Genomic DNA, 27,067 nt, shown 5'->3' with positions numbered 1-27,067 from the left:
TTCGTCGATAAATATGTTTGTCCATCGGCAAATACTTTCAAAATGTTCGACAATCGTTGAGCTGTATTGACACACAATTTTGCATCCAAAAAGTATACACAAAACCTCATTAAGAGAAAAGGTTGGACGGGGTAAACTACATTATATGTCACATAAGTATACTAAAAACAAATAATTCGGACTCTAGATTTTGCAGGGAGAGGCCAAAATACGCAGTGCATCATGGAAAAATGTCGACATCCAAAGCCCGCGTCCATCATCATTTTAAAAGACTTTTGAAATGTCATATCTTTGAACTTGCTAAAGAACAAGTTTCCAAATCTTCAAGCGTTGCTCTTTTAAGCTTATCCAAGAAGTAAAGTGATGATTCCCAGAAATGTGAAAAAGTGTTTATTGACAAATGATGCGAATAAATAGAACTTGAGAGATGAATGATGACTTTGTTTAGTAGCAGTGGACTGCCACCCAGTCCAGGAGAACATGAAAACTAATATGAGATACAGTATTAGGATCACATATTAAGTATCATGTGAGAGTATACTCTTGTACTCCAGAAGACAGGATCACATATTAAATATTTGACACCATAGAATATAAAAACAAGTAATTTGATAAGTTAAAATAAGATTTTTAACGGAATAAATCTAAATAATATGATTATGCAGTTTATTCCGTTAAATATTTACCCCATAATTTCCCTCATTCTTCAGGCCCTGCCCTCTATCCGGTGCTAATTTAAAGTTTAAGCTTGATTGCTATTGTTTCTTTGTAAGCCTGCGGCGCAACCTTGAACAATATTGTCTCTTTGTAAGCCTGCGGCGCAACCTTGAACAATATTGTCTCTTTGTAAGCCTGCGGCGCAACCTTGAACAATATTGTCCTTGAGATAACCATAGTGGGTATTATTATTATTATATTATTGTCCTTATAATATTGTCCTTGATCTTAAGTTAAAATAAGATTTTTAACGGAATAAATCTAAATAATATGATTATGCAGTTTATTCCGTTAAATATTTACCCCATAATTTCCCTCATTCTTCAGGCCCTGCCCTCTATCGGGTGCTAATTTAAAGTTTAAGCTTGATTGCTATTGTTTCTTTGTAAGCCTGCGGCGCAACCTTGAACAATATTGTCTCTTTGTAAGCCTGCGGCGCAACCTTGAACAATATTGTCTCTTTGTAAGCCTGCAGCGCAACCTTGAACAATATTGTCTCTTTATAAGCCTGCGGCGCAACCTTGAACAATATTGTCCTTGAGATAACCATAGTGGGTATTATTATTATTATATTATTGTCCTTATAATATTGTCCTTGATCTTAAGTTAAAATAAGATTTTAACGGAATAAATCTAAATAATATGATTATGCAGTTTATTCCGTTAAATATTTACCCCATAATTTCCCTCATTCTTCAGGCCCTGCCCTCTATCGGGTGCTAATTTAAAGTTTAAGCTTGATTGCTATTGTTTCTTTGTAAGCCTGCGGCGCAACCTTGAACAATATTGTCTCTTTGTAAGCCTGCGGCGCAACCTTGAACAATATTGTCTCTTTGTAAGCCTGCGGCGCAACCTTGAACAATATTGTCCTTGAGATAACCATAGTGGGTATTATTATTATTATATTATTGTCCTTATAATATTGTCCTTGATCTTAAGTTAAAATAAGATTTTAACGGAATAAATCTAAATAATATGATTATGCAGTTTATTCCGTTAAATATTTACTCCATAATTTCCCTCATTCTTCAGGCCCTGCCCTCTATCGGGTGCTAATTTAAAGTTTAAGCTTGATTGCTATTGTTTCTTTGTAAGCCTGCGGCGCAACCTTGAACAATATTGTCTCTTTGTAAGCCTGCGGCGCAACCTTGAACAATATTGTCTCTTTGTAAGCCTGCGGCGCAACCTTGAACAATATTGTCTCTTTGTAAGCCTGCGGCGCAACCTTGAACAATATTGTCCTTGAGATAACCATAGTGGGTATTATTATTATTATATTATTGTCCTTATAATATTGTCCTTGATCTTAAGTTAAAATAAGATTTTTAACGGAATAAATCTAAATAATATGATTATGCAGTTTATTCCGTTAAATATTTACCCCATAATTTTCCTCATTCTTCAGGCCCTGCCCTCTATCGGGTGCTAATTTAAAGTTTAAGCTTGATTGCTATTGTTTCTTTGTAAGCCTGCGGCGCAACCTTGAACAATATTGTCTCTTTGTAAGCCTGCGGCGCAACCTTGAACAATATTGTCTCTTTGTAAGCCTGCGGCGCAACCTTGAACAATATTGTCCTTGAGATAACCATAGTGGGTATTATTATTATTATATTATTGTCCTTATAATATTGTCCTTGATCTTAAGTTAAAATAAGATTTTTAACGGAATAAATCTAAATAATATGATTATGCAGTTTATTCCGTTAAATATTTACCCATAATTTTCCTCATTCTTCAGGCCCTGCCCTCTATCGGGTGCTAATTTAAAGTTTAAGCTTGATTGCTATTGTTTCTTTGTAAGCCTGCGGCGCAACCTTGAACAATATTGTCTCTTTGTAAGCCTGCGGCGCAACCTTGAACAATATTGTCTCTTTGTAAGCCTGCGGCGCAACCTTGAACAATATTGTCCTTGAGATAACGCCCCGTAGCCACCCCCAACCAGCCCCATACCTCATTTCAATTTTTAACATACCCATATCCTGCTTTTTATATTCCATAGTGTCGCACATTTAATATGTGATCCTGTCTTCTGGAGTACAAGAGTATACTCTCACATGATACTTAATATGTGATCCTAATACAGTATCTCATATTAGTTTTCATGTTCTCCTACCCACTATGGGTGGGACTGCTAGACCCTTATTATTGGCAGAGATATGGCTTGACAGATGCGGCAACTGTTTCCGCAGGTAGCCTGTCCCAAGTTGAGATGGTACAAAGAAAGGTAATTTGTATTATCAGTATAATGCTATGGCATGTGGAGTAAACTATAATATTTATGTATATTTTGTACTGATGCATTTGGGATTAAAAGAAATAAAATGTACTACTTTTGAGATAATTAACGTTAACGAGTGTATGTCAACAAGAGCACGACCAACAATTTCTCTTCATTTAATCTTGAATGATAGAGTACGCTGATGCTGTATGTTCCATTACGTCAGACTCTTACACAGATTGCATTCCACAATAGAACCTGTTACAGTTTTCAAAGGCACATATAATGCAACACATTATCATACAAAGTGAGCGCCCAAAGCTTTTAATTTCCCTTGTGAATAAAACATAAAGAAAGAGGCAAACACTCCTAACAGTCTATCAAGTTTTCATCTTCCCTCACAACTCAGACATATGCGATGTCTATCGCTTCTGTTGATGATGTATTTTTTGATATAAACATCAGGATTGTTGTACGCATAATAAGTAAGCTGTATACAGTACAGGTATGAACAACTGCTGGCGGCGACATCCAAAAACATTTCTGTAATGATTCGTGCTTATAACGTTTCTTTTGAAGTCGCATCAGATCCAAGCAGAAGTGAGAAATGTGCAGAATAAGATATTGCTTCAATTTAAAATAAACATCTAGCAAATTATTACATTATTTTCCAAGTGTAATGACACTTTTTGTACACTCGTTCGTTTGATTCTTAGTTTTAAAAAATCGGGCGCCAATAGCGAATGTATATGAGTAAGGTATTTCGTAACAGTTTTAACTGTTAGGCCTGAGTAGCTCACGTGTGCTAAGTGCAACATGTCTCATGAAGCTAGATTCCAACAGATGCTTTGCACACGCAATGTAGGCGCTGGAATGAAATCGCAATTTTCTTCGTTATACCTCATTTGTTTGGCTCGAAATTAAAAGGGGATAATGTGATCAGTGAAAACAAACATTTAAATAGGAATCTATTCTTTCTACAAATCACAAATTATTGCTTTAAACACTATATAGATTGCTTTTGAAAAATACTTTATTATTTTATTTAGAGAATTATTCTGTCCAAATTAGGACTTGGCATGTTTAGATATTGAGGTCGGTATGTACGAATTACCATCTTGAGTAATTGATTATAAAATTTACCACGGGATTCCTCTCCGGCAGATACTATAAACAGGTAATATTGAAAAGGTGTTATTGGTTAGAGTTGAATCGCTACAAATTTAATCGATTACTTGCTATCTCAATCACTGGTACGATTAGTATCTATATAGTTTCATAATCGCTCAATCGCTAGCGACTCAACTATGAATATTAGCCATCACTTTCTGTTGTTTTGATTTTCATTTTCAAAACACCCTTTTGTTGAGTTGACAAGTCAATAGCCGAAGTAAAATAGATATCCCCTGGCCCAATATTCCATTACAGCGACAGGATGGTCTCCAAAGATATGATTCACTATCACCGACAATAAGATAATAAATAAAACTCAAATCGTAAGGGATTTAATTTACACTAAGTCTCTATCATAATACACACCATCCTTATCATCTACTGACAATAGTTGTCAACCATATAAGCAAAGTTTCTTTATGTTTTGATTTTTCTAACACATTTTGCAGATGATAATATTGCTCTTCCTGAATAATTAAGTTGTTTTCATCAACTTATATTGTTTTTACCTTACAATTTACTGCAATACACGGTAATTGTATTCCTTAGCTTGGGTTTACACTTATAATTCATATTTCAAAATACAACACCACAAAGAATGCTTAATCATTTTATTTTCATTATTGTTAAGATATCAGATTTTTGCGTGCTCCACTTTATTTTTTTCTTGAGACGCGCCAAAACAGATTTACTGTGGTAAATGATCGTCTGTGTCATGGCATACCAATGCATCATAAGCATAAGAATATCATAAGTTTAAAACAGTGTACTTCGGTTATATCTATAAATGCGCTTTTATAAATGCGCAAGTGACCCATGGGCACGACATACCAAGACCAGCAAGCGTGACCAAATCCTCATGCATTGACCACTATACAGAAAGGGATATAGGAACTACGTAGATAAATATCAAATGTAAGTATTAATTGAATTGCAAAATTATTATACATTTTGCAATTCCGAATTTGTAATATGTTATCAAAAACAACATTTTGAAAGTATTTGACGACGGAAAAAAAAAAATTCAACCACGGAAACGTTTACAATATAATCACAAAGTTGAACAAAATAGACAATTTTGCTGCACAGCAGTCTCATGTTGTTCAGCCTTTGCTTAGAAAGGTATAGAAAGCCCACTCGCTATGTAGAAGGTCACTTCGAGACTTACTGTCTATAAGCTGTTATGGCAGCGCTGAGGTGGTCACGTGCGCATTTATAAAAGCGCATTTATATATTTATGCCATATGATGTAAATTTATCCATTAGAGTTTCTGTTACTGGTTACTGAATCTGAATTCGTAAATAATTATGCCCATTTTTAAGCACACTAAGTACATCTCACTCCGCACATTAGAAACCTCAGATACGGCATACAGTTGCAACTCGTGTTCAAATTAGATTTGAAGTAGTTTTTCTATTTCTTGCATTGACTTTGCTGACTTCTTTGTTCCAATAACTTTATATTACTAATGCAACAGATGGGCATATTATATTAAACACACCTCACATATGCACAATTAACTACCAATCAACGCACCCCTACACACCCCAACCTAACACACCCCCACCTGTTTTTCCCTTCGGGGATACACACATTTTACACAGGTTGGCACATAATAGAGCCCGATCTTCCCCAGTTGAATTTCAACGAATGGGGTCTTAAATCTGATCTAACATTTGCAGCTATTGGTTGCTGGTTTTAATCATGACATATCTGAATTCGTTTAGGATATACATGGTTGAAAATAAGTGGTAACATAATTCTTTTACTCTCTGTACTTATATATCAAGGTACAAAACCTAATCATACAGATTTTAATTCAGGACGTACGAGTACTAAATGTAAACGTGGAAACACGTCTCCCTTTTTTTGTAGGAAGAAGTCTGTCCTTAGAGAATTGAGCTTTCTTGATATATTTCTATATCACCCGTCACCAAGAAAACAGACCTGCCTAAAAGTGTTTCAGAAGTCAACGCGTAAGGTGTTTTAATCCATCAAACAAATTATGAGGGCCTTTGTTACTGTTTTTCATATAGTAAGAGCATGTATTCCATTTGAAAGTCTGCTGTTCATGAGAAGACTATTGTGGAGTAAAAAGTTTTTTAATGTGGAACACCATTGCAGTTTTCAGTGTCAGCTTGCATTAGGAAGACCTGTTGGATATATATATCTGTTCACTTGTTTTTTCCTGTATAACATGTATGTATCAAAGAGAATATCCGCGAGGTTTGTGTAAACTTGTCCTGGCCTATGTCTACAGATTGTGTTTCATGTTAACTCCCCAGCAACATGACCACGGGTAAGACGCTGTATTCTAAGTGCGTAATTAAAATAAAGTGGCTTAGTTTACGCAAGGTTACAGTCTCTCGCGTATGTCCAGCAAGAGAGGCTACTTTTTTGATATGGACATGGACAGCAAGTTTATTCAACCTATATCGCTTTACTTGTCACAAGACGAGTTATTTATCGGATGTTATGTAAGACGTGTCCGCTCAACAACATAATAGACAACTTATTCGTAGATTAGGGCCATGAAAGGGATACATTTGCAGACTTCTATTACTTACAATTGCTGAAACCAAAAACTATGATTTTTAAAACCTCTTCTAACACCTTCGGCGGGTTATATTGACATTATTTTTTAATAATTTGGTCAAACACTCAAAATGTTCGGTAGACGACATTTGTGCAAAAATGTTAGTCTAGTATCCCGATATCATCAAAACATAGCTTGATTTCCTTACTGTAAATGTGACAAAATAAGCAAGAATAATATTTTCAAAGCCCACGACACAGGTCAAGGCACTCAGGCACTATAAAAGAAAACCACATGGGCCAAGCAGTGGTTCACAATAGCTTAGGAACAACAAGCGTGAATGGGTGGAGTAAAGAAATTAGATGCTTATGCACTCTGCTCTTGAAGGATTGTGCGCCGTTGTCAGATATGTCTCCGACAATTCTATCTGGTAGGCTAATCCAAACGTAAACTGCAGGGTGGATGAAGGTCCTGCCAATAGATATGGTTCTAGAAAATGGTACTGTGAGAGCATGGCAAGATATTGACAAGCTGGAGCGGGTATCTTTTCTGACTACAAACAGCTTATGTAGCACTGCCTTCAGATCTGGTGGGCATAAACTGGTGTGCCTTTTGTATAGAGAACGTTAATTTAGCCACGCGGCACTTGAAGTCTTTGATGGAGATAATTATGTGATGTCCAGCTCTGTACTTGCTTCCTTTTCACTCATACCTATGATTCGAAGGATCTTCCTCTAGATAGAGTCTGGTAATCCTAGATTAGTGGTGCTAGCACTCAACTAAGACAGTCAGGCGTATTCCATCACACTGCCAACTTAAGCCTATGTACGGTTACTCCGCCTCTGACATCAAGTTTATTTCCAACTCTTCTCAAAGCGCACAGCTCTGTCCTGCTCTGGATGGCTCCTTAGATATGTGCTTTGACTAGGTCAGATAGCTGTCGAATGTGACTCGATCCCAGAATCTCCAGCTCCTCCTTCTCAGCCAGTTTGGTGGCATCAAGAAGAAGATCTAACTTGGTTAGATTCCTCTTTCTTGATATTGCCATTGCCATATATTTCGATGGGTAGTCATCTTCCATCTGCCTGCCCAGATGCTCATTTTCTTCAGGTCTCTCGTCAGGCTAGCAGTAACCACTCTTGGACCACTCTTGGGTCAGAATGGTCTTGGATTAAAAGTAACATCTTACATGTCATGATGTAGCAATGTGATGTTATTAATTTTTCCTTGTTCGTGTATTGCGGTCGCAATTTTTTATTGCGCACCCAAATCTCAAAATAATGACCTGGTATTATATATATCGAATCCTCAATTCAGTAGGAATAAAAGAGTTAAAGAAATATAAACTAAAAATATCAAATAATCCGTCAGTGCTGGCATTTAGCGAGGACCAAATTCAAATGTTAAAAAATCATTGCTAAAAATCTAAACATATAGAACAAGAAGATTAAAATTGGTTTAGTGATTCTGCATAATTTTATAGAAAAAGGACGTTCTTGCTTAATAAAAAAAGACGGTGCATATTTTAAACGAAATGTAAACCAAACAAACTGTTATTACAATACGAAGAATTAATATATTCAATGACATTTAAGATAATACAGCACTGCACACTTGTCCTATATTCATAGCACTTCAAACAGATAGTTTGTTTAAAAACACGAACTAGATCTGAATTTTTATTCTTAACAATATGGCCAATAACCGACAGATGAAGTGCATTTACGTTCATTATTATGTCTTGATTATTTATACCACAACATGATGTTGTTGTTGATACTGTTGATGTTGGTGATGGTGGTGTTGAATGGTCTACGACGTTAAGGCCAAAAAAAAGGTTTGTCTCAAAGCTTGCGCGCGCGTTTGTAAAATCGCACGATTTGACAAAAAAGGAATGCGGACATTTTTTTCATTTAAAAAAAATAATTTTGTTTTAGTTTTTTCCAGAAAAAAATCGGCGAAAATCAGACTTTTTTCTCAAAATACCATGAAAAAAGTCGGGAATAAAAAAAAAATCGCATTTCGCATTTGTTTTTAAATTTCTCGTGCGCTTTGAGACAAACCTATTTTTTTGCCAGGCGGCATAGGACACACGACACGTGACGTTCGAGGCTGGCGAAAATACAAGGCTGATAGCCCCATTCAAAATACACGGTTAGCAGTTATAAATTGAAAAATAACATACTTACAGTGGGGTACATTGTCGTACCCCAACGGTTTTAGAGTAAGATAATTTTGCATTCACAGCACATAACAAATTTAGAATTGTTTGTGAAGATTTCATGATTATGTGTTATTCCAATGACAACGTCGTCAAAAATGGCGATATCGCTTCCACCACCGCCTGGAAATAGCAATTAAGGAATCGGATAGCAACGTTTGCACAGTATTTTTGTGGAACCGTGGAGCACATAAGACACACCAAGTTGCATATATTATTCTGCTATTAAAATGTTTAGATTTTATGGAATTTGTGATATAATACAAATTTTATGGCAACATTTAAAAATTAATATTTCTCGTATTCAGAATGCAATTTGATGTGTCGGATGTGCTCTCATGTCCAACAAAAATACTGTGCAAAGGTGGGTGACCAAACCCTTAAGGTATATCGAAACTATGTAGACTTCAGCAATAAATTTGGTGTAAAAATTATGTCAAAACATCAATTATTAATAGAATGTCTTGCATTAAACATTTCAAAAACAGTCTATTTTGGTCATGATCAATGGCATAATTAGATACGCCGTTAGCTATGACGTCATGTCAAGTAATCAATACCAATGCTTAAATGTAATTAAATTAAATCAAATTGTCTTTTTTTAATGAAATAGACTCAAAACATATTTTAAAGGATGAACCTCGGGAGATGAACGGATACCAGATATTTCAGTTACATTTTCATTGGGACTTTGATAAATACATTTTTGGTTAAAATATAGGTTACTTAATACTTGAAGTAATTTATATTGATTAGTTTGTTTTGTTAATAATAGCGTTTCCTTAAAATGGATTTTCAATAACATACATGTACTCATTTCACAATCAATGTTGTTACTTGTTCGTTTAGGTCAGAAGTTGATAACTTATTTATCATGCATTTATTTTTATACGTCATGTACTCGACATTTTATGCCTCAAAGAGTTTGCCTTGTTACTCATTCTGCATAAACCGGAAATATTTTTCTCTTTGTCATAAGCTATTTATTCAATTACAGTTACAACTTTCAGCTTGAACTATTATAAGGAAATTGTACACTTTCAACTGCCTCACGCAACGCGCAACAGCGCTTTATTCGTCTCATATTTGAAGAGCTTGTTTCCAAACCATGTTAAGTCCACAAACACATGTTCTTGAATTACCTGTGCGATATTGCAATGGGTTGTGATTATAGGTATAGTAATTTCAGTTGGTTGCACCATTACAAAGCAAAAAGTGGATGGTAAAGGTAAAGGTAAAGGTAAAGGAGACGATCCTGTATAAACAGTGATCGGAGTGCCCATCTCTCTTTCATTGGCGATATTAGGCCAGACTCTTCCATGTAATGTTGCTATTTAAGAATGCCGATACCCATTTATACACCTGGGTGGAGAGGAGTAATCGAGATAAAGTGCCTTACTCAAGGGCACAAAACGATGGCGTCGCCGGGGCTCGTACCCACAACCTTCCGATTATGAGTCAGTGCCCGTTCCGCTTGGCCACCGTGCTCTCTAAAATAATAAACAGTGGATAGATGCACAGTAACAATACTGTGTGAGGCCTTTGATTCCCAAATGAACAATAGTCTGCATATTGTTTAACAGCATTGTTGTGGTAAATAATGGTTTGTTGATGTTACAACTCATTGTTGCTAATTGTCAAACTTATCAAAGTAATTGTGATTGTATCACGCAAGTGAATGAAAAACATGTAATTGTGGACTTAAAGGTGGGTAATCTGATTGACAGCCTCATCCCGAACTTCACCCTATCAAATGCAGGTTTTGGTATCAGGTGAAAGCTCCTAATTTTCTCATTAACATATTGAAATTAGGCGTTCCAAAAAACTGTCGAATTAGTCTCAAATATGGTATACCACATTTTTGACCAGTTTTTTAATGATATCTTCGGAAATACACCGATTTGGAACTCCTAATTTCAGTATGTTAATAAGAAAAACGGGATCTTTCATTTGATATCAATTTATTATATACATGATCATGATGATTATCATTAATAAAATCATTGTAGACTACCAGTTTTATGTGTTAAATGTCAATAATTCCATAAAGAATTAGTTGCATTTACAAGGAACATTTACATGACCTTTTTGCATGAATGCTTGAAAGGGACAACAGTTTATGTTATACATACACGTTTTAAAGAATATATCAGGTCACCTTCCTTTAACATGGTTTGGAAACAGGCTCTTCAATTGATGAGCATTCTGTTCCTCTTTTAGATATAAATTAATAAAACGAGAAATGTTTCATTCACTTGGGTCAAAATTCCCCAAATATCAACAAGCAATCAGAATTGAGACGAGCAACTATATGGTGATAGTGATATATCGGTATTGTATACACATTTTTTTTTTATCTCCCCCCCCCCCTTGTTTTATTAATTTTTCAATGAGTATTGGTTGACATTTAGATGGAAGGCATGACATATTGTTATTTTCTCATTGTTTTTAATTGCCGTGGTAGAAATAGTTATCGTATAACACTATTGAATTATTACTGTAAAATAAGATTATTAAGATAACATGTCTCATAGAATGTTTCAAATTTAATTTTAAATATTTCGCGCAACATTGAAGGAAATTAAGATGTCCGGCAACTATGTCGGCCAATTTGAAATCACGGAGCTAGCTAATATATAATGATGATTGACGAACACTTTGAGCAACATAATACTACAAAATACAGAGTTTATTATTTGTACTGATGCGCTTTGATTTAAAAAAAAAAAGGCATGTGTACTAGTGTTTGAGATATCTAATGTTCAAGTGTTTACGTCAAATACTCGAGGAACCATCACCATGTAATCTCAAATGATAGAGAATGATGTATGTTCCAGTGCATATTGAGTATGTTAACGATAAAACTGTTATAAATTTTAATCTCACAACAAGTGCAAAATATTAACATACAATAATGTACATCAAGGACTTTTAATACAAAGTGTATACCAATGGCCTTTACTGTCATTTTGAGTTAAACATAAAGCAAGAAATAAACACTCCTAAAAGTTTATCAAGTTTTCATTTTCCCTCACAACTCAGACATATGTGATGTCACCAATGGCCTTTACTGTCATTTTACGAGTTAAACATAAAGCAAGAAATAAACACTCCTAAAAGTTTATCAAGTTTTCATTTTCCCTCACTATTTGTGGTCAAGATTTGAAATTTAACTATTCCCAATGTCTGCATATCAAACAGCTGGGTGAAATTAAAATACAACTCAAAAACATTATCTTTTTGTGCAGTTTGTCTTTTAAAAAATACACCGTCACTCAGTCAAAGGCGTATAACTTTGATTGTAGCTGCCACATTAGATCCAAAATATGCAGGAAAGGGTTTAGCATCTATTGAAAATATACACCAATCATTGCTCTTTTCAAGTTAAAATTACTTTTTATGTGCATAATTTTCATTCCGTGTTAAAAAAAATACATAAATTACTTCAAAAATGCTGGCACCGATGCGAGGGACTCATATATGATCAAGCCATTTCTAACAGTCGATAGATGCAAAACATGCAGCGTATCTCTTGAAGGTAGATTTCATCACATGCGGTGAGGAACAAACAGAAAAAATATCCTTTATATTGACAATTTCTGTCCCATGAGCACATCGAAATTCAGCCTAGAAGTTTTCGATTGAGTTTCTTCCGCGTATGTAAGCCCATTCCCAAACAAAACGTTCCGTAACAAAATTAACTGACGAAAAATGACCATTACTATCTTATTGTGAAAAACCAAGTAGCTAAGGTGTTAACTCAAAATGCTAGACAAATATTTAAACCGATGACCCCATGTTCACATGGGCTGAATAAGCTGTATCTTGTCCGCCAGATTGGGCACAATTTGACCCCCTAACTACTGGATAAATAGCGTAGTTTTCCGAAATTTTTTGATCTTGCTATGAAATGGTCTATTATCTGCGCAAGAATCCTATACCACAGATTGATCTATACATTGTCCTTGGGAGCCACAAGTTTTTGACGGAGGGTTTTGAACACGGTCTAGACGTTATATGTTCCAAATGTGCGTTTGAATTTTTCTGGCACGTCTTTTACGTGCGGTAGGATATGATTTGATTTAGGTCGAGCAGCAGATGTGGAAGTACTGAAAAAGACCAACATGCTAATTGTATCCGAATAACCATTTTTGAGCGTTTTGGGACCAAATTACAGACCATATCTCCTAAATAAAAACTGAAACAAAATTTGAAATGTGTTCTAATTTGGTTATTTTGGGTAAGAATCATAAGTATGCAGTATGTTGGCTGTACTCTCCTTGATGAAGTTGCAATTCGTTTTTGAAAGCTGCCACTTTGAGGGCTAAATGACAGTTTAAAAAAAGGAAAAAAATCACATTCAGCAATCTAGACAGTTGACTTTGCCCTGGACCACTGTGCGCCGGAATGTATGAGCCTTCACAGCTGCACTAAAAACCTGATAAGTTGCATACAGTTGCAAGTCATGTTCAAATTAGATTTAAAGTAGTGTGTCCGAGTCCGTTTATTTCAATACTATTTCTGACTACTCTGCTCCACCTTGTCGCACTGGACTTCGTTTAGCCAATCTTCATGTTCTACCAAGATATTTGACTCCGTGGAACAGGCTGAAAATGAGGTACCGTAGTTTCGTAAAATTCTTTTATTTCAAAAACGGAGCGGTCAATTGTCAAAATTCACAAATTATATGATAGCTAGCTGATATATTCCTCAACCACATCAATTATTTAGTTACGTTTGATTTATGCGTTAAATTACCCATCAAAATAGAATATTTGCGTTCCTTTACGGCTAGTATGAAATTAAATATATAGTCGTGCTTCGCGCGCAAAAGCCCCAGTAAAACCACCACAAACTATGCCTACCCCCCTTCAAAAAAACTTAAATACTTCCGCCGCCACAGTCCTACGTCCACTAGAATAACTCTTATTTGCATATACTTTGAGATATTATTCAACTAGGAGACCTTTTCAAATGAGATGCATCTTTAATACCAGCTTTAAAAGAGTACTGTTTATTCAACATTGCACTTATTCAAAAAATTATTGTGAAATCTCCTTAAGGGGGTACTACACCCATGTGGTAAATTTATGACTATTTTTGCATTTTTCTCAAAAAATAATTACACACTGGTAACAATAGTTGTGTATATTATTGGGGCAAGGAATCCAATTACTACACTGAAATTTCAGTGACTCAAGACAAGCGGTTCAGTATATATGATAGAAAACGAGGTACATCTTAGCGGTACCTTATTTCTGATCATAAATAACAAAGTAAGTGTAGTAATTATTCCTTGCCCCTATAATATACATAACTTTTGTGACCACTGTGTTATTAGTTTTTGAGAAAAATGCTAAAATAGACACAAATTTATCGAGGGGTGTAGTACCCCCTTAAAGGAATAAACATTTAAAGGCGACTGAAGCAGACAGTCAGTAAAGGAATAAACATTTAAATGCGGCATAACAGACTGTCAATACTTCGAACCCGTATTATCTAGATTGTTTTCTGTTTAGAAACGTAATCCTATAGGCAAATAGATTCTGTTTGGATGTTGGTTTTATCCACGTTAGGTATTATGTTCTAGACACAACAACCGCAGTGAAATAATATGATTGATCTGGTTTAGGGAATGATGATGTTACGTGTCAACAGCCCTCTATCAATTTGTGTCTGCACATTTTGTGATTATCTGTACTGTTTTGCTTGTTTTATGTTAAAGTTATGTTTTATATGCATACAAAGTGGTTTTAATATTTTATTTCATGTTGACTTGAAGATAATATTTAATCCGTGAACGTACTTTAATCGAATTAAAGGTCATTTGGCGTGAAGGTTTAGCACACGCTGTAATTCTTGATGTAATACAATGCCGTTATTGACTCCTCACGTCAACGGCAAATAATCAATTATCTACGTTTCAGACTATCAAGAAAAACACGTATATGTGACCTACTCCCACAAAACCAGACATAAGGCACTAATTTGGAAAATTTTGAGAGTTTCATCCCAGATAGCATGGCAATGGTGGCCCAATGAAGGGCCAATGTTTGAGTTCAATTGGCCCAACATTGGCTGACAGTATTGGGCCAATCATGTTTTGCTCATGGGCCAAAGGTTGGCTCAATATTGGGCTTGGGCCAATGTTGGCCCCAGCTTGGCCCAAACCTTGTCACAGTTATTGAACATTGGGCCTGTACCTATTTCTCATTGGCAAACAATTGTCTGCCAATGTTTTAACAATATGTAATTTTAGTATTGGGCCAATATTGATGCAATGGATTACTTTAATTATTGGCTCGGGAAAAGACGACGGTATCATCTCTTGCCCGCTTCGCGGTTAGAGAGGAACTATACGACTCATCACCGTGGTGTTGAATAGCCATCAAGAGTATTTGATAGCATGTTGACACGTACTTTAGAAATTATCTTTAAAAGTATGGTCTTAGAATTGAAATTGCCGAAAATTCATGTGTATTTTCTCTAAAATAAATAATCCGTGGTGTTAAATAGCGTTTGCCCTGCGTTTTATCATCCGTGGTTTTATTTCAACTTAGTATAATATTTAGGATTTAAATAAGGTCTTCCAAACACTAGTACTCATCACAATAATTATTTGTTACCATATTGTTACCCAATTTGTTACCGAAATTGGTGTGATAACCTATATTGGCTGCCAACATGATGCCAATGTAAAAATTGCCAATTGAAAGCCAAGATTGGCCCAATATTATATACTGATCAAACGATATATAAAAGGCCAACATTAAACCAATGATTGGTTTATTATTGGCCAGAGATCAGCTGCCAATGAATGGTGAGCCAATATTGGCCCAATATTATATACTGATGTAATGCCAATGCAACTTTTTGCCAATATTGGCCCAATAAGTATGTTATCTGGGATTTGATACCAAAATTATATTTCTGGGACATGTGGTCCTCATTCAATGGTCTTTCAACGGGAAGGGGGGAAGCAACACATAACGAAAAGGCGAAAAAAGAAAATGGCTTTAAAGTTGTAAAATGACATGTTAAAGGACTTGGTTTGGCTCAGAAAATGCTAGATTTGGGTGCTTTAGGCGTAAAAGAATATTTTGTTTTCAATTGTAGGTTAAAGTAAACATATTAAGGAATCAATTAACAACCGAAAAACGAAATCTGCAAGGTTTTTCACCCCTTCCTCAACTCAACTTTGACTCGCCGTATCTCAAAATGGCTGAGTGCGACTTATGGCGGATTTCGTCACAGCGGGTCACATATACAAAAACGGATTGTGTATATATTCTAAAACGAAGGTATTTGCTTATAATTTCATTATTTTCTTGTTCTCAACATGGATTACTGGTAATAATAGTACAAATGTACTTATTTAGTCCTTCCAACACATTATTGTTACTCCAACTATAAGTTTACTCAATATAGTTTCAAGCAGAACCTTTGACGCGTGATTTTGCATCGTGAATTAAATAATGTTGTCACACAATTCTTGTCGATGAGGATGAGAAACGTCTATGTGAAAATTAAGCGATGTCATGCAGTTGTTTTTCCTAAGTTGTTGTTTGTGTTTCACCTATATTCTTATCATTCTGACGTCACCATAACCATCATTATGTAAAAATACTTGAGAAAAATAAATTGAGAAAGTCTAGGTATATTTAATATATATAATGTGTAAATAGACTGTTACGTAAAACGTTTCATGAGCAAACAACGCTTTAGAGAGTATGGACTATAACACATTCATATACAACGAATTACTTTGAACTGAAAGTTTCAATCTTGGTTATTTCAGAAAAAAAACCATTGTTACGATGCAGTGCCCCCCCTACTGCAGGTTATCCCAACTAGGATCTCTAGTCCTTGGTCACGTTCAGTCTTGGTTTTTGAGTCCTTATGTGATGCCCGGGGGTACTACATCATAACACCATGATAACACCCTATGATGTCATACTGTCAATTAGAAATTAATATCCCGAATGTAGACAAGATATAATCACAGTATCACCATCTGAATACGCTAATCGATCTAGTGAAAACGTTCCAGGTGAGCGAGGAAAAATAGTGAAGTGTTGATTTTAAACTGTTGATTAATTTTTCTGTCCCTACATAGGAATATCCACTTGTATAACAATCATGATGTGTTGGATTCATCAAGTATTACAACGCTCTGTAATGTATCCTTTATTGACCATTATCTACGAAAATGTAGCCGCAGTATGTGGCCCTCACGGACTTAGCGAGTGCGTAGCGCGAGCATCCAATCGCGTAGCGCGAGGCGTTCAACCGAAGCACTTGCTGACGCAACCTCTCTGGATATTATATAAAGCAACAGAGCCCGAAAGTAGTGCAACGAAAATGTTGCCTCGGTTGTTGCGGCCGAGTGTTCACGTCCTACACAGCATCCGATAAATAACTCGTCTTGTGACAACTTGCTGTTTTCACCTGCTGATCAAACAGTACCGGTAGCCTATATATATATCTGTATCGCGAATAGACTATAACCTCACGTAAACTAAACCACTTCACTTTAATTACACATTTAAAATGTAGAGCCATACCCGTGGTCATGTTGCTGCGGTGTTAACATGAAACACAATCGGTAGGAACAGGAAAGGACACATTTACACAAACCTCACGGGTTTTCTGTGTAGTACATAAACAATATGACATACAGGGGAAATTTACATGGGACGAGATTCAAGAAAAGGGATTGATAAAAAATGGTGAACAGTGGTTCATTAGTTGTTAATGTTTTGGAATTCAGAGGAAATACAGTATTACGTATTATGTACATGCACTTTAATTCGCTGTAACAATCCGACGTGTTTATTGTGTAATTCAGCTAATTTTTATATGTTTTTGTTATTTAATTATTTTAACTTGTTTATCTTTTTAAATCTGATTTTAAGCATATTTGTAATTTTGATACGAGTCTTTATAACTTACAACTAATTTGTAATAAGCATTATTGTTTGATTGACAACAGGGCAATTTTGAAATCACGTGTTAATCAGACATTATATTCCCCCATAGAGCACCACAGGTAAACAGTGAAGATAAATAACATTTTGTTTCAACAAGATGAAATGTATCTTAGGCTGCGTTCACATAGAAGTATACTATTCGGGTATACGGTGCACGTTTTACAGGTGCACGCGTATATAGTTCAATCGAGCAAGGCAATTTCATAGTACCTGGTCACATAAGGCTACGATCGCATAGAAGTATACTATTCGGGTATACGATGCACGTTTTGCAGGTACACGCGTATAGATTAAATCGAGCAAGGTAATTTCATAGTACCGGGTCACATAAGAGCTATTCGAAAAGGCCGTATACCTGCGTTTAGTATAGTATAGTGGGAATCGCGCGTGTTCAATTTTAGTGCAGCGTATACCGTCCAAATTTTAAAAACCTAAACCATATGTGGGAAAATTCATTTTTTAAATAGATGCACTATCTAATTCTGCACATTATGACACCTCATTGAATGCAATGTGACCTCAAGAAGTAAAGTTACAAGCATTTGATAAGACGAAGAAAATGGGTAAACTGACATACTCGCTATTCGCTATACGAAATACGCTCATTCGATCAGGCTGAGTTCACATAGTATACTCCTATATGAACTCAGCCTGATCGAATGAGCGTATTTCGTATAGCGAATACCGTATACCGTATACTTCTATGTGAACTTAGCCTTACGAACCCATTGAACCTCTTCAAGAATATTAACACATTACAATATCTTACTGAAAACCCTTTTCTACATTCGCCTGTATCCCCTCGGGTCCCCATTGATCAACTGTTGACCACGTTACTGGAAGTTGTATCACTTTCTTGACATTTTTGCTTCCATTATCTGCATGATTACGATTCATCACTTTTGACGTTTGACGAACACTTTGAATAATAGAATACTATGTCGTATATTATTGGTATTAAAAGAAAAACAACTAGTATTGGAGAGGTCAAGATGTCAAAAATAAGACATCGAACAACCATGTAATCTCGAATGATAGAGAATGATGTATGTTCTAGGGCATATTGAGGGAGCATTTCACAACATAAACTCTTACAGTTAGATTAAAATCTCACAACTAGTTCAAGACATTAACATACAAACATACACCAAAGGCTTTTACTGAGAGGCAAACACTCCTAACAGTCTATCAAGTGTTCATTTTGCCTCACAACTCAGACACATGCGATGTCTATCTCTTCTGGTGATAAAGTATGTTTTTGTTGCATGTATAAGCAACAGGATCGTTGTACGCATACTTTTAAGTAAGCTGTTTACAATAGAGGTATGTTAACCGCTAGCGGCGACATCCAAACAAATCTGTCTTCAGAACATCATGGGTTCAGTAATGATCCGTGAGTGTTATATCGATTTATGGCCTAGAGATTAAAAGTTTTACCATTACCAATCAGATGTCGTTGGCGTATCACACAGCTCGTATTCATAGAGCACCAACGTTCTACCAAGGATTATTAAATCAGGATGTGACACTTCGTAATTTGCATGTGTCCAATTCATATGTTAATAGCATATTGTTATTAAAATGATGGTCTGACCTGGCCAGAGGGCGTTAATATAATAGACGTTTGATCAAGGGACAGAGTAGTTGCCGTTTGTATCGGCTACCGAACGAAGCATAATTATTATGCACATTCCGACCAGACTAGCTTTGCCAGGCAGAGTAGACCATGACGCGTAGGCCTATGTGCCGAATGTACATTTTAAAGTATTTGCATAACTCTTTTGCATGAAACTGTAATTGTCATCTAAAACAAACAAACAAACAAAATATTATTTGAAGTTTTAATTTTTTTTAATTACCCTATTTTACTACGGTAAATTAAGATGGCGGTAAATTACCATGTAAATTAACCGGTAATTTACCGACTCACAACACTGACATGAATACAAGTTTTAGTATTATTTAATAATATTATTTGCTCTATCGTTTGATGTACAATGGTACAGGTTGGGGGGGGGGGGGCAAATAGTTTTGTACTTAATATGAGGGTGGGGTCATAACAGTTTTAGGTCCATGAACTTGTGAGACCGGGAACAACAAAGTTTTGGGTTCACGAAGAGGGGATAGGGGGGTTAAAAAATTTGTAACACAAATAATAATAATAACACGAAAAAATATATTGTCCCCCACCAAAGTATTTTTGAACACTCCCTAAACTTAGTTGATTTTTCAGCAAATGTTATTTTTCAGTGAGTTTTGCTTTTATTCTGTGTTAAATTATGGCAAACGGAAACAATTAAAATATTATGTAGCTAGGAAACAAAATACTATAATCGCTCCTGGGTGTCACCCATGCATACTTTTTACCGGTAGGGGCCTATTGCCAATCACAAAGTTTGAAATTGTAATTGTTTAATGTAGGCTACTCCCTAACAGAATACGTTTATAGGCACGCTGGCGAAGTGACGTATACTTAAATCGGATTAACTACCATAACAATAGATGAATACAATTTTGACTATATCGCCCGCACTCACGTTCATGCAGTAGGACCTACCGATGCATTGAACCATAGATGTCAAAGAAATGCTAATTACTTGCACCTGTAAGATTAGTCTCTTTGAAAAGAACGGTATTGTATTCAATCTATTATATGATTGAAGACAGGTGTACAGACGGCTTGACGTGAGCCTATGATTTTTTTCTGGGGTCTTGTGGTGTACGCTGGTTACCATCGATGTTGAAGTGCCTATAATAGTTCAATGTAAGAAAATGAGCCAATAGACGTGATGAATAAAGATCGGATTTTTGGATTATTAGTGGCGGTATACAAATAAATGTCAAAATCACGGTGCTTTTCTACTTTTCAACAATAATTCATACTGGCAGGCTACACCAATAAGTGTATTAGTGCAGATTGATATTTTTCGGGATACTTTTCCACAGGGAGGAAGCACATGGCAAAAACTATTGCCGCGGGTGCCATTTTGGAAGGTCACGTGAAGTGTCAAATGATTTTTTGACTTCAAATACTCACTGTATCTTATATCTTATGCTTGTCGTATATTTCCTTTGTATTATCGATAGTTAGTCTCAATTTCGACATTACTATATCAACAAGACATTCCATTATCAAATTAAAAGACTTTCTTGCAGAAACAAATCACTGTGGCCTGATGGGATCATAGTAGTTGACCCACTTCCGCCCGGTCTAACCTTGCTTGGGGGCGCTTTTTACTATCTTCAACAGGTTCGATTCGCTAAACTTACGACACCTTTATGTGGTGACCTCAATCACATGGGCTGAGTAAGAGTTGATGTGAATTATTCATAACCGATCGATACCTTGCCTCACTTTGTTGAGAGCAAGCCAACAAAATTTCCATAGGTTTGCGTGGCTAAACAAAAGCCGTGAATTTAGTGTCACCCCCCTGGTTCTACTTCCATGCGTTGTCCTTTTGTTCCGCTTGTTGGAGTATTTTATCGGTGTGTAGGCCAGTTTTTAATTGTCAAAAATCGACATTCGCTCATTCCTATGCGCATAACTGTGGTGTTTGCAGATGTCACATCACATTCACAAGAGGTATATATATATATTAGATAGTGTAATTATTGAAAACGTATGTCAACTAAGCGCTTTATTTTACAATTATTATGGGCTCTTTCTTTGCAAGTATAAAGATTTATTTTGCGGAATCAATACACTTAAGGGGGTATAATACCCTGATTTTCATCAGTACCCCTCTTTTTTTTTTCTTGCAAATTTATGAAGTACATTTATATGTTCATCATCTCATGTCCTGAACTTATAAAATATCTCTACCTACAAAGTGTTTTTAAACCATTTTAGTATATCATTTTTGCCCTATATACTTTTTTGTTTACCTGTTACTATGGGATTATAGTAACTCATTAAGGGGAGGCTATAGCCGTGAAGGCTATAGCCGCGGAGCTGAAAGTTACCCTTACCAGCACCCTACTACCATCTTAAGGGGCTGGGTTTCCCACTGGATGTTTTATTATCCTTTGGGTGCTCCATGTGTTTTCCTGCTTATACTAGTTCTTCCTCCTTCTCAGCATCCAGTTGCCTAGGGCTAGGGCTTATTTTTAGTTTTAGTCTTCAGCGTCGTTTGCATGGTAGGACAGAATACCTGTTTCAGGTACTTCTGTAGGGTAGAGACACCTGAGTCTGGGAAAAATCGAGACTTCACTGATGCCGCTGAGGGGTACATACACACAGATCTCCTCGGCAGGCGACCAGGTGTATCCCTATATGATTCAGTATGGGTGGCAACTGGACTAAATGCTGAAACCTTTCCTTTATATCCTTTAGGCATTGAATTAGGTAAATATTTTTCGTCTATTTGATGTCTCACAGCCTGGGGACGGGGCTGTGGAAGAATTCCTCCTGCGTAATCTCTGCGTGTCGTAAAAGCCGAATAAAAGAGGACCATGAAATCTTAGGGGCCAGTTGATGTTGGATGGCACCAACAGGATCGGCAGGATTAATAACAGGCTCAACCCTGATACATGGTTAGCCCTGCATCGAGCAGCAGCGATGTAGTACGAGTTCTTGGCGCTCCTTAATATATTCAAGGATATCGGCAGTACTCGATTTAGTGATGGGCGTTTTGGCAACCCCAAACACGGCTGTCAATGCTGCAGTGAAGAAGGCAACGGGATACCACTTCACTTATTGTTTCCCAAGAATAATCATGGAAGGTCACAATTTGATGTTAGAGACTAACGGCGTGAAGGGGGCTGTGGAACGTAATGTGGACGGCTCCTCGCCCGGTAGGGTGTCCCATGGAGAGCAGGTGGGCCCAGATCGTCAGCTAGCTACTGTTCGAAACAATAAGGTCATCTTGCGAAAAAGTAAGATCATCAGAGTTGGAACCTGGAATGTGCGAACTCTTAACCAGAGTGGGAAGCTGGAAAATGTTAAGCAAGAGATGACCGACTTAAAATCAACATACTAGGAATAAATGAAACCAGGTGGACAAATAATGGAGACTTCAAAATCGATGACTTCAAGATGATTTATGCAGGTGGTGACAAGCATGAGAAAGGAGTTGGGCTAATGCTAGATGCAGATATGGCTAAATGTGTGCTGGGCTATTGGACTGTAAGTGAGAGAGTTTTGCTGGTCAAACTACAAGGACAACCTTTCAATATCTCTGTTATTGTAGTATATGCTCCCACAGCAGAGAGCACAGAAGAGGAGATTGATGCTTTTATGATAAACTGGAGGAAGCAAAGTCTCAGTGCAAATCAGATGAAATACAACTGATCATGGGAGATTTGAATGCAAAGGTGGGGCAAGGACAAGATTGCAAAACAGTAGGCGAGTTTGGACTTGGAGAAAGAAATGAGCGTGGTGATAGATGGGTGCAGTGGTGTGAAGCAAACAACATGGTAATCACAAACACTTGGTTTAAGGAGCACCCCAGAAGAATATATACATGGAAGAGCCCTGGGGATCGCACAAGGAACCAGATAGATTACATAACCATTAATGACAGATTTAGAAGAGCAGTGAAACATGCGAAGACACATCCAGGGGCAGACTGCGGAAGTGATCATATTCCAGTAGTATGCACACTTCGTTGTAAGCTGAGAAAGTTGAAGAGAGCGAAGATCACAAAGAAGGTAGATTTTGAACAGCTGAAGAAACCAGAGATCCGAATGGAGTATTCCATCAAAGTGGAGAACAGGTTTGAGCAACTTATAGACGAAGGAGAAGAGATGACATGGGAATCAATGAGGGATATCTTGGTTGAAACAGCAGAGGAATGCCTGCCAAAGAAGAAGAGAGAAAGTAAAAGCAAGTGGATGACAGAAGAAATTCTATCAATGATGAGAGACAGGCAAAAGATCATGGACAGGGATTCGAAAGAATATAGAGAGTTGGACAGGCAAATAAAGAAACGTTGCAAGCAGGCCAAAGAGACCTGGCTGAATAGTGAATGTGCCAAAATTGAGAGTCAATTTGGAGAGAATCGGAATGTGTACCAGAGGATAAATGAGATCTCAGGCAGGAAATCAGGCTGTTCAAGCTCTGGGTGCATCAAGGCAAAGAATGGTAATATGCTGGTAGGGAAAGATGATGTAATGAAAAGGTGGATGGAATATGTTGGGGAGTTATTTCACGATGTAAGGGACGGTTTGCCAAGCTTTCCAGATTCTATTGAGGGTCCAAAGATATTGCAGTCAGAGGTTCGATCAGCTATAAAAATGATGAGCAGAAATAAGGCTGCTGGGCCAGATGGAATTGTTGTTGAAATGATTGAAGCATTAGAGGATTATGGAATTGAGAAACTGGCAGGAGTCATCAACAGAATGTATGATGATGGGATATTTCCTGACGACCTGAGCAAATCAATCTTTATTGCTCTTCCCAAGAAACCTGGCGCTGTGGATTGTGAACAACACCGTACAATTAGCCTTATGAGCCATGTTACAAAGATAATTCTAAGAATCCTGTTACTCCGTGCAAGAAGTAGAATAAAACCTGAGATTGGTAAAGAGCAGTTCGGCTTTGTAGAAGATGCTGGTACCAGGAATGCGATTTATGTCTTGAGAATGATAACAGAGAGAGCGGTAGAGATGCAGGAGGATGTTTTCATGTGTTTCATTGACTACTCAAAAGCCTTTGACAAGGTGCGACATGATCAGCTTTTTGAAGATCTTGGTAAGCTAGACCTGCATGGAAAGGATCTACGACTGTTGCAGAACCTTTATTGGAACCAAACAGCGTGCATAAGGGTGGATGGAGATTGTAGTGAATATACAAGCATTAAGAGAGGAGTCAGACAGGGATGTGTGATGTCACCAGATCTCTTTAATTATTACAGTGAGCTGATCTGATCCTAAGGGAGCTAGAAAAGGAAAATGGTCTCGGTATAGGTGGACATAACATCACGAACATAAGATATGCAGATGACACTGTCCTATTAGCTGAGTCTGAGGAGGATCTGCAAAGGCTTCTTGATGTGGTGGTTCAGGAAAGTGAGAGGAAAGGTTTATCGTTAAATTGCAAGAAGACAGAATGTATGGTGGTATCAAAGACTGAAAGCCCAACATGCATATTGAAGGTGAAAGATCAAAGAATTAAGCAAGTTTCCTCCTTCAACTACCTTGGCAGTCTAATCACAGAAGATGCCAGATGTATTAAGGAGGTTAAGAGAAGGATTGCACTGGCTAAGTCTGCGTTCTCAAAATTAGACAAGATCCTAAAAACAGTGCCCTCAGTATAGAGACCAGAATTCGGGTACTCAACTGCTATGTCATCCCTGTATTAATGTATGGAAGTGAAGCATGGTCAATAACAACAGACATTAAAAGAAGATTGGAGAGCTGCGAGATGTGGTTCCTTAGAAGAATGATGACGATCCGTGGACTGATAAAGTGTCTAATGACGATGTCCTAAGTAGAGCAAATGTGAACAGGAAGCTGTTACGTGAAATCAGAGTTAAGCAGCTCAAATTCCTTGGTCATATCCTCAGAAAGGATGGTTTCGAGAACCTAGTATTGACAGGAAGAATAGAAGGAACAAGGAGCAGAGGCAGGAAGAGAGTGATGTGGTTATCAAATCTGAAAGACTGGCTAAAAGAAAGGGGAGCTGAACATAAAGCGACAGAGCTTCTGGAGATGGCTTATAACAGAGAATTGTGGCATGACATGATCGCCAACGTCTTAGGATATGGCACCTAGAGAGAGAGAGAGAGATAGTAACTCAGTATGTGTGCATCACTCATAACAAAACATAATTTATTCTATTCAAGTAGTACTTGAATAGAATAAATTATATCCTTTGTTATACCATCTTCAGACTGTGATCAACTAGGCATGCTATATCTCTTCCTCAATGAATGGTATAGCAAATTTAATACTATAAAGAGATTTCTATAAGGTTATATGTCATCATAGGTCAGGTTATAATCGCCTGGTTGGGGTCAAATTTAGGCATTCATTTTGAAATACATGTGATATATCAACATAGCTATAATGAGGCATCAATTTTGATATTTGGTCTAGTTTGTCTTTTTACTGGATATATAATGCTATGAAGGACAGAATAACATTTCTTGGGAATGGATGTAAATGGTGAGTACAATTTAGATTGTCTAGTTAAAATGGATTGGACAAACCAATCCATTTTTGGTACCAAAATCACAAAAATGAAGCTCACGAAAAACTACCTAATCTGATGGTATAGGTGAAGAGAAATGCTATTTTTTCAACATAACTGTAGTTTGGTTGTGGAAACTTTTTACCTATGGCTTAATTAGGTTTCAGTGAAATAATGTCGCTAGTTAAAAAATACAAAATATAGCTTAACATTGAAAATAGAAGCATTTTAACCAGTTCGTTTGTTGATAGGTGTGGAGCACTAAAAATCACCAAGTTCATGAAGTCATCAAGAACCACTTATTCCCATTTTACATATCAACATTATTTCGCTAATGCGTTAGCAACATGTATCCAAAATGTTAACGAAATCCGTTTATAGTAAGCTTTCCAAAATGATGTGAATTTAAAGCATCGGTGATGTACCACATTTTGGCTTCTACCTGTAAAAGCATGTAAGCTACATTGATACCGATGCCACCAATAGAACGAGTAGATTTGCCCCTTCATTTTGCATACTACTTTGTCCAATTTTATTTTCTCATTTCTTCACAAAATGCAAAATGCAAAAAAATGTAAAAAAAATCAATGGGTGTAGTACCACCTTAACAATCTTAAAGGTAGATTTCAATCAAATAATTATATATGTAAAAAGAAATTCATTAGCAGCACAAAACTACCCATTTATATATTGACGGGTTTGGTCCCATGCGCACACCGATATCTAACCTGTCGCATTTCTTCGCATGTGTAATCCCTTAATTTGAGAAACTAGGAGTATGAATGAAAAGTGAAAAAACAAACAAAACATGGACTTTTTATTCCTATAGAAATAAGATATGATATATTTTTTTATGAATCTTCTATCCTATAATTTAATTACATTTTCTTTTGCCCCGAAAATAACAAAGTTAATTTGATCAATTAGGAATAAAGAAGACACGTTTAAAAATAATTTTGTATAGTACCAGGTATTGGTATTTCAAATGTATCTTGTTTATTATATTTAAGGGTGATTGTAATTTTAACGTCGAATAATGCACCTTTTATAAAACTCTTCTCTCTTATGAATATTTTCCGC

At 36.6% G+C, this 27,067-nt stretch overlaps 1 long non-coding RNA gene and 1 pseudogene across 1 annotated transcript; both read right to left on the bottom strand.

The window, feature by feature from the left end:
- Positions 1-968: 968 nt before the first annotated feature.
- LOC140164002 (uncharacterized) lies at positions 969-1,960 on the bottom strand. The gene is made up of 3 exons (XR_011860457.1): positions 1,826-1,960; positions 1,493-1,570; positions 969-1,159 (listed from the first exon to the last, which is right to left on the bottom strand). It is a non-coding gene; the product is annotated as an uncharacterized lncRNA (long non-coding RNA).
- Positions 1,961-15,197: 13,237 nt separating this feature from the next.
- On the bottom strand, positions 15,198-15,316 carry LOC140165205 (small nucleolar RNA U3; annotated as a pseudogene).
- Between the last annotated feature and the right edge of the window lie 11,751 nt (positions 15,317-27,067).

The sequence above is a fragment of the Amphiura filiformis genome, chromosome 11, assembly GCF_039555335.1.
Source record: "Amphiura filiformis chromosome 11, Afil_fr2py, whole genome shotgun sequence".
Taxonomy (NCBI): Eukaryota; Metazoa; Echinodermata; class Ophiuroidea; order Amphilepidida; family Amphiuridae; genus Amphiura; species Amphiura filiformis.
This window is presented reverse-complemented; position numbering and strand designations above follow the sequence as displayed.